The sequence below is a fragment of the Manduca sexta genome, chromosome 19 (genome assembly GCF_014839805.1).
Source record: "Manduca sexta isolate Smith_Timp_Sample1 chromosome 19, JHU_Msex_v1.0, whole genome shotgun sequence".
NCBI lineage: Eukaryota > Metazoa > Arthropoda > Insecta > Lepidoptera > Sphingidae > Manduca > Manduca sexta.
In genome coordinates, this window is record NC_051133.1 from 10,766,970 (window position 1) to 10,780,435 (window position 13,466).

At 33.1% G+C, this 13,466-nt stretch overlaps 1 protein-coding gene and 1 non-coding gene across 3 annotated transcripts in view; both read left to right on the forward strand.

The window, feature by feature from the left end:
* The window catches only part of LOC115440830 (Kv channel-interacting protein 4), a 224,145-nt gene that overhangs the window by 20,987 nt on the left and 189,692 nt on the right, over positions 1-13,466 (forward strand). For both annotated transcript variants that reach the window (XM_030165315.2, XM_030165314.2), the window contains exon 2: positions 1,947-1,992. The gene's annotated coding sequence lies outside the window, so the exon portion shown is untranslated. The remainder of the gene's footprint in view (positions 1-1,946; positions 1,993-13,466) is intronic.
* Trnav-aac lies at positions 6,949-7,021 on the forward strand. The gene has a single exon. It is a non-coding gene; the product is annotated as a tRNA-Val (tRNA).

Genomic DNA, 13,466 nt, shown 5'->3' on the forward strand with positions numbered 1-13,466 from the left:
ATTAAATACGGCAAGGAAATAATTATGCGATTACTTTTTTAAGAAGTTGCGTTTTCTTCTATGATTCTCTCGGTGTCGTAGTTGTATTGCGTGCGTGGTATGATACCGCTCTGAGGTTTCGGTTCGTATACCGGGTCGGGCAAAGGAATACTGTTTTTTTCTTCTCTGTATCGGTAAGCAGCGATAGCCTACTTGAGTATGGTACGGACTGCCAAGACGAATGTGCGCAGGTTCAAATCCCAAGGGCACACACCTCTGACTTTTCTAAAATCATGTGTGTATTGTTTGTGAATTTATCGTTCGCTTTAACGGTGAAGGAAAACATTGTGAGGAAACCTGCACATCTGAGAAGTTCTCTATAAGGAATTTCGAAGGTGTGTAAAGTCTACCAATCCGCACTAAGCCAGCGCGGTGGACTAAGGCCTAATCCCTCTCAGTAGTAGAGGAGTGTGTGGGCAAGTATATAATACAGGGCTGATATTATCATCGGTAATATGAAATTTTTGCTCGATATGGTGATAAGCTCGCTCGCTATCATATCATAAGACGGAACACACATACAAAAAGTCAGTGTCATGGTTGCATATCTGCATACCCTTTCTCCGACAAAGGCGTGATGCATGTGTAGAAAGAAGTAGTATATAAAAAGGCTTTAAATAATCACAGGTTTTCAACCTATTAATTATTTCTTAATGGACAAAAGTTAAGAAACCAGTATACAATTATAATAATAGATAAACTAATAAATGATACCTACACCACGTAATGACACATTGTTATTAGCAATACTTGGTTAAATTATCTTGTCTATTCATTACAAAATACCCATATGTCTATCAAGAAAAAGACCTAAAGTCGATCAACGCATAAGAACAAAGCTCAGCCACTTTTCACGCTATATCGTGGCGTCATATGGCCTGACATCCAATATTGCGCATCGTCGTAAGCAAAACCTCGTGATGATATTACGGCAATACAGAGCACCTTCTGTGTCCAAAAATTGTCTTACAAAAATAAATTTCGTGGAAAATTTTGCGGCAAAACAAATTCAATCTAAACGTGCAGGGTAAAATATAGTCTTTTATGTTACCTTTGCGACGTTATAAAACGTGACATTCGGTGTCATTCATCGACGTAATAAGATAGAATATATATATATATTTTTTAATATTCTTTGTATTAAAATTAATTCATTATCCTACTTGCGTAGAACAAACAAATACACGTCAAGCCTGTAGCCCCCAATGGATAAGGCATCCACTTTTCGCCTGTGTATTCCGCCCCATGATGTGATAGCGGGCGAAGCTACACGCTACCTATATTCTATATTTAAATCAGATATAGAAACTTAGTATAACAGATCTTTAAAATCCAGACACGGCAGTTTTATTTGCTTGGAATTGGACTATGTGCCTGATATGATTTAAAGCATGAAGCCTTCTTCATACTACGGGACAGATATAAGCGAAATTAAAATATAAAAACCTAGGTGCATTTTTGCACGTCTGTCTAACTTTTCGAAAATAAAATGAAGAAATCGTCATTTAAATTTATGCAACCATATCCAAAACCCGGATTCTAAACACTGTCCTAACACGACATGATATCCAATACGAGTATATCAACAATACGCGACACAGTACTTTCCCTAACCGTGTAGGCGGTACAAAATCGGATATTAGGTTACCCGCGTCCGTGGTTAGCCGACAACCCAACAACACGATCTGTTGGCCGTGTGCCACCAGCTCAGTGCTGCGTGAATTTGTTTCGCACTTGATCTGCTTTTATCTTTGGTTTTGTGCGCCTTTTATTCTTTAAAAGGAGTGCGCTAAGATTTATTTTATATTGTTATTATTTGACTGCTCTGCTAAGCAATAGAGAAAATTTCTATTATCTTTTTTGAATTTTTAAATTGATCTAACTTAAATGGTTTCTTTTCTTTACAGGTTCTACAGCTTTGGACATTGATTAAATGGCGCCTATCATGTCTAGGTAAGTTTATGCTTTAAAATATTTTATCATTGGTATATTCCTTCTTACAAGATTAAATGTCCCAAAAGATTTTTTTGTGTACAGCAATATTTCTTTTTAAGACAAAATATGAATCCATTGCAAAAAATACAGTTAAAAGTAAATCACAATAGCTCTCATTTACTCAAATATATTACTGAAATAGCGGGAGCTTAACAATTCCGCATACTATTTTAATGCTTAAACTGCATCTGATTTCGTATTTTAACTACCACAAAGTTATTTACGATAGTTTTACATTTTCTTGTTTTAATTAAATTTCTTGTCTTTCTGTTCTGAAAATTAGTTATTACAAAATTCGTCTTTTACAACAGAACGCAATTATTTTTCATTGTTTACGTAAAACTATGTCTCCCAAAAAAGCCCTTGTTCTTACTTTCTTAAGACTTTTTGACCGCGACAAATGAATAAGCAAAACGATAGGCACTTCAAATTCTATTTTAACCTTGGCTTCAGAAAACCGTCTACCAATCGCTATTTACCGATTACAACCCAAGAGCAAAATATAGAAAATGGTATCAAACCATTCCATACGTGCCCAAGCTCATATTTCAGCTGTTTCTATAAAAAAATGTATCACAAAACCTCTCTAGTTTTGCTCCTTTTTTCGGACGATGTAGTTAATATTTTTACTAAACCACCCGGCCCTACTTTATCTAGATTCTCTCGCAGAACGCCCATGTTTCTAACAAAGTCTTCGTTATTAACTTGTGCCAAACCCTTATAAGATATGATGCGTAAATTTTCCTTCTTTCGTGTGGAAAAATTATAAAATTGGCAATTTTAGAGCGGTGTAACTTGCTATTTTTGGCAAGGAAACATTTATATTGACTTATCAATAGTTTAATGTACGTCATTATTAAACTTACCTAAAGTTTTATTCAACACAAAAATATGAAACAAAATTTGTCGTAAATTCTTTCGTAACATATTTCAGATTGCTATTAATTTTCTTAAACTTATAAATTATACCCTTTATAGACAAGATAGAGTCTAGAAGTTAAGAATATACCTCACTCTACAAGGCTTCCAGTCTACTGGAATTGTGTATCCTTCACACTATCCCAACTTGATCAGCGGTGTACATGCAACAAATAGCTGACCGCTCGTTGCGTCGGTTCAGAATTTGCTAATGTAATTTATTGGGGTGCAATAAAACTGTCGCATTACAATTTATAACCATTGTCTTCGACTCGCCGGGAAGCGTTCACTTAGTTTCTATTGTTTTTCGTTGAGGTGGATGGGGCTAAGTAAACACATTAAACTTTGTTGATAAATTAAGTTATCTATCTGTATAATGGAAACTGCTCTTATTTTACTGGAACTATGTATTGTTGTTATTTAAATTTACCGTGGTATTATATATTGTAAATCCGCTCGGATAGCGACCACCGTACACAAGTTGTTAAAAACCCGTTATAGTGGCCCACGTAAGTGTGTCTCGTTCTGGGCTTAGTCTGTGTATATCCGGTTCCAACAGGCCGCCATAATAATGTCGACTGTCGAGAGTAATAATCTCTGCCGTGCCTGTACAAGAAATAAAAAAGATTCCAGATTACTGAGTACTCGTTGTTGAAGATTACATAGTTATGATCGTGATATCACTTTGTAAATGAGAAAATCACGTAATAGACGGTTATAATATGCTGCATGAATCGCCAGACCGAATCAGTCGAGGCGGTACCGTCGATTTAATGGATGACAATTTTTAATGGCAGCTTTAGTATTACATTTCATGAGGTCAGGGAACTTGCCAAAGTCCCACGAAACCTTCACTTCTTTCTCAAAAGAAATGCGTTCTGCCATAAAATACACGTAATTAAAAATAAATACCAAAGAAAATTTAAACAATCCCTGCCGTTACATTCGTACAAATTGCAAATTCAATTGAATGTAAAAGCAAGCACGAACAAGTTACAACTGCACAATACGGTTGGATTCCAGCCAGTTGCCAAGCTCTTGAGCATGATCTCCGACTCCTTGACCAAGTGTCAACCGTTTCGCTCTTATCGTCGCATCAAACAGCTGGGATGCTTCCCACACTGCGCTTGCCAAGGCGTTCGGTTCAAAAATTTGCTTTGAAGTCGGTCTAGCGAGCAATGGGGTGGAAACGAAGCCTAAACAAAAAAAGTGAAGTGATAACATGAATTAATAATACTTTCGAACTTATAGTTTAAACTTAGTATCTAAACTTATTAGCACGTATAACATCGTATGATGCAGAATATTAATACGAATCACCTTTTTGGCATTGCCTTAATTGGATAACATTATTATTTAAAAAATCCAAATATAATGAAAAAACAAAAGATAAACATACCACAGTCGATGTGACCAAACCAAATACGAATAGGATTAATTAAGAGAACTCCTCATGAAACGAGAAGAGTTGGGAAAAGCGAAAACAATATGCATCCTCCTGTAGAATAGAAATAAAAATTGTGGGTATTAATTCGCAATGCTAGAATACCTCGTAATAAGCTTATCTACGTTTGCAGCGCTCTCCGGTTCACATAAGTTACATTTCAACCCTTGAACGAAAGAAGGAATTATATATTTCAAAGCCGCTTTAGTCTTTTCAAACTAATATCATGTGTTTTTATAACAAATTTACCTATAAGCTGTTAGACTCATAGTTTCCATGACACTGATGTAGGTATTTTAGTTTTTAAATTTACTCTACTGCAATATTACAATGATTTAGATATAAAGAAAGTATTATTGCTTGCGCAATTTTAAACACAAACAATATATATGGAACTCACTTTAAACAAAAGCAATATAGAGATCAAGTAAGGTGCCTCTCATTTAGTTAGATGTGACAGTACGCTATAAGTAGTTTCTGAAACGTTGATGATAGGCCAGGTCACATGCAGGCGCTTAGACGGCTCATATGAGCCATTATAATAATAATAATGTTATACGTATATTATAAGTAATTCTATCGTATACCACATTTACAAATAAATTAAACCGTAATATTATGTTTTCCTAAAGGTAATTAATTATAATCTTTATCACATTGCCCACTTAACAGCAAAACCCAAAGCTTATGGTGACGACATGGGTTCATTGATTACGGTTAAATTTGTCCGAATTCCCGAATAAATCTCCACTGGTCCCTTGGCAGTCGATAATATTGGGACCTTTATATATCATGTGCATACAACCCTTTAAACATTGAATTTAGTAGAAAATGATAACGCGGGAATGGTCTCGACAATTTTCATATTTAATATTTTTAGTTGTTAAAAGATTTATATGAGATGAAATAGAAACTTGAGTAAATTATTTAGGAAAAAGTGTATTTCATCACAATAACAGCATTGGTCTTTTAAATTGTTTTATGGTTTGACGCACTCATTTTTAAATTTCATTGACATTTTGATGTCTTATAAAACCACCTAGGTATTAAATATTATATAAAAATTCTCCACACTACATATTTTATGACGCAATTCCGACTCAAAATAATTTAAACATTTTTACACCTTTTCATCCGATACCAAAATAGATAACAACCTTAGTGTCCACAGAGATTTACCTACATAGCATTTCTGGTGACATTTTATCAAAAATAGAATGATTACGATACCACGGCACTAGACGGGTAAATTGGATTTATTGTCCTTTGGGATTTTATTCTGTATCCTTCAATTCTGTTGCCATCTGAAAATGTATAGTGTAAATCTTATCAGATGGTTTTGTTGACAATTCCATTACAAACGATAAAAAAAAGGTAAGATAAAGTTGAAGTACGATAAAAGTGTCTACGAATATTTGAATTTATTTGATGGTTAGTTCAAACTTATAGTAAAATAACTAGGTGTTGCTCGTGGCTTTGCCAAAAGTCCCGAAATCACTATAGCAATTCAAAGCTCCACGAGTACGCCGCAGAGGCATCTATTTAAAAAGTAAAATTATACAATACCCCTATTTCACATTGGGTCGAATACCGGATAAAAGAGAGCCTATGAGTTAATCCAGGACATGTCTATCTGTGAGCTAAATTTCATTTAAATCTGTTCAGCTGTTTCTGCCACAGAAGAACAATAAAATACGAAGTAAGATGTACAGGCACCAGACCCTATAGTGCTTGTAGTTTTAGTAGTATTTGTTTTAAGATGTCATTTACCGAATACTTATATGAAATGTGAAACCAAGGAACTCGAATTCAATAATAATAATAATAATAAATAAGATATTATTTATTACGTCGAATCCTAAAACTCGACAGCCAAATAAAATAGTACCTATACAAACTAGTGATTTTCTTTTGTTCTTGCGGTTACCGTATTGACTTCAAATTACAGGCAGCGGTCAATTGAAACGCCATCATTGTATTGTTTTATAATATATTTTAACCATTAATAATCTTCATTTCTTAGAAGAAATCTTATAGGATCACTTTGTTGTCCGTCTGTTCCTTTATCTGTCTGTCAAAACTTTTTTTTAGGAACACACGTATCAATTTGAAATTTATATCCATTTCTTGGGTCTACGGTCTCTTTCAGCTGTGAAAAAAAAATTCAACGCGGTCAAAAGATATGACCGTTTTTTTTCGCATATTTTAGAATTTCACATTGGTAGACTTAGAATTATGAAATTTGGCAAGAAGCAATGTCTAACAGCACATGCTAAGGGAAAAAAATTGAAAACCGTAAATATTTACTGTAATAACATAAAGGCGATTTTACAATTACGGACTTATGTTTTACAATTGTTGCAATAACCGTGTCTAGGGATTAAGCGACAAAATTCAGTTTGTCACGGTTGAACTTATATACCTTACCTACAAGTGTGTACGGAACACACGGTGGGCGAGTTCAAATCGCACTTGTTCGCTTTTTTTAGATTATAAATTTAATATGTTATTGTTTAAAGTTAGTAGTATACTAATTAATTTGTGGCGATAGCGTTTCCGTGGTGTAGCGGTTATCACATCTGCCTAACACGCAGAAGGCCCCCGGTTCGATCCCGGGCGGAAACATTGTTTTTTGAATGATATAATCTTCTATTATGTACATTCTACATTATATACTTTATTTTTTTAGTAGCACTTGAATAATGAAAATAGAACATTTCATTATAATATTTTTGTGTACTATAGAATTTACTAAAAGGGTCTCTTATTAGTCTAAATGAAGGGCCTTAATCCAATCATCATCGAACATAAATCCAAAAGCTCCTTTTAATGCTTTACTAATAAATGCTATGAAATCAATTTACTAGACTATTAAAAATGATTTTATTTAAGTTTTTACTATAACAGATATTACTTATATTCATAAGTAAGTACATTAAGTGATATAATTATATTTTTTGAAAAAAATCATTAAAATAAAATAATATTCGTACCTACAATGAGCTAAGATCAATATTTCATAACGAAATCATGTACTTGTTACTCCAAGAATAGCTTTGTCCTATAAATAATACCAGCTTTATACTATATACTTTCTCAAGCTGAAAATGAGCCTCCTCTACTACTAAGAGGATTAAGGCTTTAATCCACCACGCTGGCCTAGTGCGTGTTGGCAGACTTTGCATACCTTCGGATTCTTTATGGAGAACTTCTCAAGTTTTTTCTTGTCAACATTTCTTCAAAATGTTTTCCGTCAGCGTTAAAGCAAGAGATAATTCACAAAGAATATAAACATAACTTTGGAAAAATCAGAGGTGCGTGCCTTTGCATTTTGAACCTTGACATGCGTCTCGGCAGTCCGTTCTATTCCTAACTATTTAGGCTATAGCCACTATACCGCCAAGTTTGTCCTTTACTTATTATTTATTGATAATGTGGTATACGAAAAAGGTAAATGCGCCTAAAGAAAATTAATTGTAATATTTACAAAATTGTAATTGCTAAAAGCAAATTAAAGGCGCAATTGATAATAATTACGATTTCCTGAGACAAACGATAATAAGCGTTATAAAATTAATTATTTATTTTCTTAAAGTCGTTCAATGTTTAATTAACATATTTCAGTTGAAGCAGAATTCATGCATACATATCGTCCCCTGAACTTTCATTGTTTATGATAATTTACAATCTTACTGTATTTTTAAGTAATATATAAAATATAAATGTACCTATATGTACATAATATACGTTAACTGATAGAAGACGATTATTGAGATCATTAAATTACAATATTATGTCACAGTATTTTAATGATCAATTCAAAATGATTGAAATCACTCCGTACCCTTCATATTTGACCTACAACATCGAGCAGAACTGTAACCTTTTTAGCAAGGTCCCAACGCTTGCTTTTAAGAGACGAAGGGCTTTTCATACCACAAATCGAAATTCTTTTGTATCGCATCTAACCCTTCCAATGTACAAAAACATGGATGCCTACTGTTGCGGCTTACGTTTTGAGTAAATTTACATTTCACTGATAAAAGGAAAAGGTTGGATAAAACACATTTTATACAAGCAACATTGTTTGATCTACTTTTTCACATCTGCGACTGTTTTTGAACTTTCTCTTGTACATTTTTCTGATTTACATTTGGTTTTATGGACAATTTGTTTCTTCATCAAATCTTAATACACATTTTCTTTTAATTAGCTAATCAATTTTAGAAACGCAATGGGATTTATTGTAGATATCTCTTTATATTATTAATGCACATGTACCTAAGTTTGTTTGGTCTTTTATTTTATTCTGTAAGTATTGGGGTATTTTGTACCCTTTTTATAGATTTTAAGTCTTCTGATTATCACTTTTTGTTTGAAGCGGGGCAATAGTTTCAAATACGAATGTGTTCAATCAAACAAAACCGTCCATCTCCTTTATTATTAACTGTAACAATAAATTCGACAAAATTAACATTTCCGAAATTACGAGCGACTTTGTAACACCCGGCAATCACTGTCTGGGCAACATCCCAATATAACGCTCAATTACACACATGAGGAAGGTCACTAATGTTTGGACTTTATTACGATTGTTACAAAACTCATAATGTGTTGGATTCTATTTAAGCCATACATTGTAGGTAGTCTAGAAAACAATAGAATTACTTGCAATATAAAATTTATCATGTTGATACACATTTTTCAGGTAAAAATTTATACAATATTAAAAGAAATACAAATAAGTACAAGTTGCCAATATTTTATTTATGAAATACATTATAATTCTACATATTTTGTCATTGTTATCAATAAAATATCTACGAGTAACTTTCAATATCAAATTCGAGAACAATGCCTGTATGTATAGTTTATAATACAGTTTGCTTTGATTATTTAAATAATCAAATGAAACCTTTTGTTTAGCTAATAATAAAGAGCTAGGCTTTAATATACAGCTACAAAAATGGTAGGCGCGTCTATAAAGATGTGCACAATGGGTCCGGAATTAACGCCGCCCGGCCTTTGTTCAAGAACATAGACTCGATATTATCTCTATAAAAGCTATTTTACGTACAACACATTTTACATAACATGTACGTTTAGTATAAGGGCGTGGAGAACTATTAGTCGACTTTAGATAGGGGCCAGCAGTGAAACAGTGGAGTATTATTTTTCTTTATTCCGGTTGAATAACGAGACGAGTATGTTGCTCGTCTGATGGTAAGCGATACGACCGTAAGCAGTGGCAACACCGTACAGAACTTTGGATAACAATAATTTATACTTATAATATATTCTTCTTATTCTTAATTGTTCCCACATTACTGAGGATCGTGACTCCTTTGCGTCTCGAAATCTGTTTCCACGTCATATGATCGCTTCGCCTGATGAAGATTCGGTGCTGATGGGGATTTATCTCCAGCTCTTCAACAATAATTTATATAAATGTCTACATTGTACCTATTCTGTTACGTACTCTTGAAAACCCGTAAATGACCATTTGTTTCGTTTATTTTGTAATTGATTGAGATGTATGTTAGGTGTCGGTTTTCGAATAATAAAAAAAAGAGCAAAGTTTTGCTTTGTACTCCACTGCGCTTGACATCCTTAGCCATAAGGTTTTGAATCGTAAAATCCCAAATACTTATGCCGGATACTAATTCTTTAATTTCACATGAAAACTCGTCATATACTCATTTCTTAATTTTACCACCAAGTAAATATCTACATAAGGCAGATGTGTTGTATCAAACCCAAATCCCAAAAATCAAAGTTTTATCAACGGATTATTAATAAACAGGTAATTAATAAAGCTTCCTAAAATACAAAACTTTCAAAACAGCTTCCATCGAACATAAAAAGATTGTTTAATTAACTTGATCGCTGTTAGAAAATACATTTAAAAACAGGGATATAATTAAGTTATTAATTTAAAATGTAGACCGCTTTTTGTGCTTTCAATTAAAAATGTGAGTATAATTTGAAGTTTTAATTAATTTTAAAAACTACGTGCTTTTGTCTGGAATTAAATGTGGTTAGCTTTAGGATAGCTGTGCTTAAACTACACTCGCCACAGCTATTGTCTAAACTGTTTTCACTTGAGCCCAATGAAATGCTCACGGCTTACCAAATGTGAGTGAATAAACAGAACAATAACTAGTGAACCGAGCGCGTTTTACCGCGGCTACATTAAAATTTTAATTGTGTCACAAATAACGTGTAATTTTTCAAAGTTCTAACTTGTTCAATATTTGATACGATATACAAGACCAATTTTTAATAGACCAAACCTTTTGAAAAAGGAATATTAACAGAGCTATATTTAATAATTAAAACTGTCAAAAGAGTAATTTTATATAACTATTCGTATCATCGTAGTGTAGGATAACCTGAAATTTCCCTATAGCAAAATATAAGACACAGTGAAAAGTTTATAAGCTGTTATTTTACGTCGTAAACTGTGCACATAACATTTCTAAGGAACTGTAATAAAATAGTGATTCAGTCTCCGTAGAAAATAGGATAGTTTGTTCTTACTAGTAGTATCCTAATATTATAGGTTTGTAAAGTTGTTAAAACTAAACGCAGGAAACGCTAAACGGATTTCGATGAAATTTGGCAAACAGAGAGACCAAGCCATGGATTTACATATAGACTATCGTGGTAAAGAGCATAGTGGGACTTTAGACCATCTGGGATATAAGTTTTTAACCAGAGTAGTATGTACTATGACTACTATACCGATAAAGGATATACACGTGCGCAGAGCCGTGAGCAACACTAGTCTTTTAAATCTTTCCTTATCAGACGTAGACAAAATCTTCTATTTCCTTTTTTTATGTATAATTAAAGCGACCGCTGTAGTAGTATTTACAAACAATGAAGAAGCCTGCAAATTTTGCGTAAAATATGTACATATTTTTACAAAATAATTATAATAATATTGAAACATCGCTGTAGAAAAGTGAAGCTTAAAATATTCGTAAGTATGCATGGTAAGAAAATTGATAAGAGTATAGAGTAATAACGGACTAATTGAAGTTGTAGGTACACTACAGAATGTGATTATAAAATAATAATAAAGTCCATTAATGGGTCGAGAGTATTATAAATATTAAATTATAGACTGTGTATATAATTCAAAATATATATATTTTTTATTTATTCATTGCATTTCATATCATAGGCGATCTTAATGCAGTAGGCATTCTGTCCCAGTCAACATTAGGGTAGGTGCTTCTAAGAAAACTGTTGCGGTATACAAACACAACAATAAATATTAATAATACGATATATACAAATATTAATTCATCATAAATATATTACTAGTTAGGTTAATTAAAATATCAAGTAAAATCCTAGACATTGATCAGTTAAAAACAGTAATGTTTCCAAGTAACTAAAAACAAATTTATCTTAAAAAGACGAAGTAATCTCAATATTTCAAACTAAACTTTTAACTTAAATCGCGTTTGTGCGTGGGAATTACCTATAATGAGGCAACCATAGCTCTTAAACACAAACCATTTATTCTAGATAAAGTTCAGTAACAAATGGTTAAAGATAGTGAATCATTAAAAGTTTTAACACCAACCGTAAAAGCGCAAGTTTGTTGTAAAATACTGTATACATAAATACACGTAGCTATATAAACAATAGTATTTTGTTAGTTAAACATTTTCTTTGTGGTACATTTTACTCATCCTTCAATGCTTAAATGCAACTCTGTTTTACCGCTCTTTCATCACTTAAAAAGTATTTTTGAAGCGTTGGAGTTTCATTAATTCTTTTGGATAATTCGTATTCTCTTGCATTTCTCCGTGACAATAATGTACGATTTCTTATATAATACAATAAATACAATAATACAATGTTTATTTAGTTAAAAAGTGTAGGTTACATTTCACCTAAAGGTATGAAGTCTCCTTTTAAGCAAAATATTATTGCTTGCATTAGGAAGATTTCACTCTTCCGTCCAGGTTTTCTTAGACCATCTTTATATTTAGTGAGTATTGCTATATCAGTTATAAATTATAAGTAAAATGGACTAAAACGAAGGGTTACAAATTCTGTAAACAAAGCGCACACATGCAATATATGAATTTGTTACAGTAGTGTATATGCGTGCGAGCATGTGTGTGTATGTGTGTGTGTGAGTGAGTGTCTGTGGTTTGTACAGTGGATTCTATTGAATCATAGCTTTTAGTCTTCAACCAATCAATCAGAGCCAATTTACAGTTGTAGTACGTTAAGTTATTAGATATTCCTTGTTTATTAAATTAATACACACGAGAGGGCTGCCTTAAATACTGTCTTACAGCAAAAGCAGATTTGACCTGGACTCCTAAAAAAAGTAAAAGTGTTTATCTAAAGACAAAAACAAATAAATGAATAAACTAACACTGCTGTTGGAATGGTTTCATTACTTGATATAACGACACTAATGAACTAACTTTTCACTGTCCGCAGTTTCTCATAAAATAACTAAGACACTAGTGGACAAACTACAATAAACCTCAAAATTTTGAGCAGCCAACATTCACACAACAAAACATTTCTAAACAAATTAGCTGCACTTTGTAAGCCACATGCATGCATTAAAGCGCGAAATGCCTTTATAAACTAGAATAGGAAAATTTAACTCATTAGCTGGGGTGGCAGAGGCGGTACACACCGCTGCGACGCCTTAGGGACGCAGTTTTCTACTGTCACTCTCTACTTGTATTTATACGTCCTCGGCAGAGTGACCTCCTGCACCTGATCGTAAGTGGAGTGGGCTCCGATAGAATGTCGACTGACGACAGATAATATACCCCTCAGCTGTCTACACCAGTGGTTCTCAAACTTTTTAAATGACGGAACCCTTTTGGGAAGCAAAATATTTGATAGAACCCTACAATAAAACAATTGTTTTTATAAGTGTATTTTTTATTAATCAACATAATAAAAGTACAATGTAACAGTTACTAATTATTATTGAGAGAGGTGTTTTGATTTTTTTGCGGTTGCGGAACCCCGACAGAGGTATCACGGAACCCCAGGGTTCCGCGGAACACACTTAGAGTAT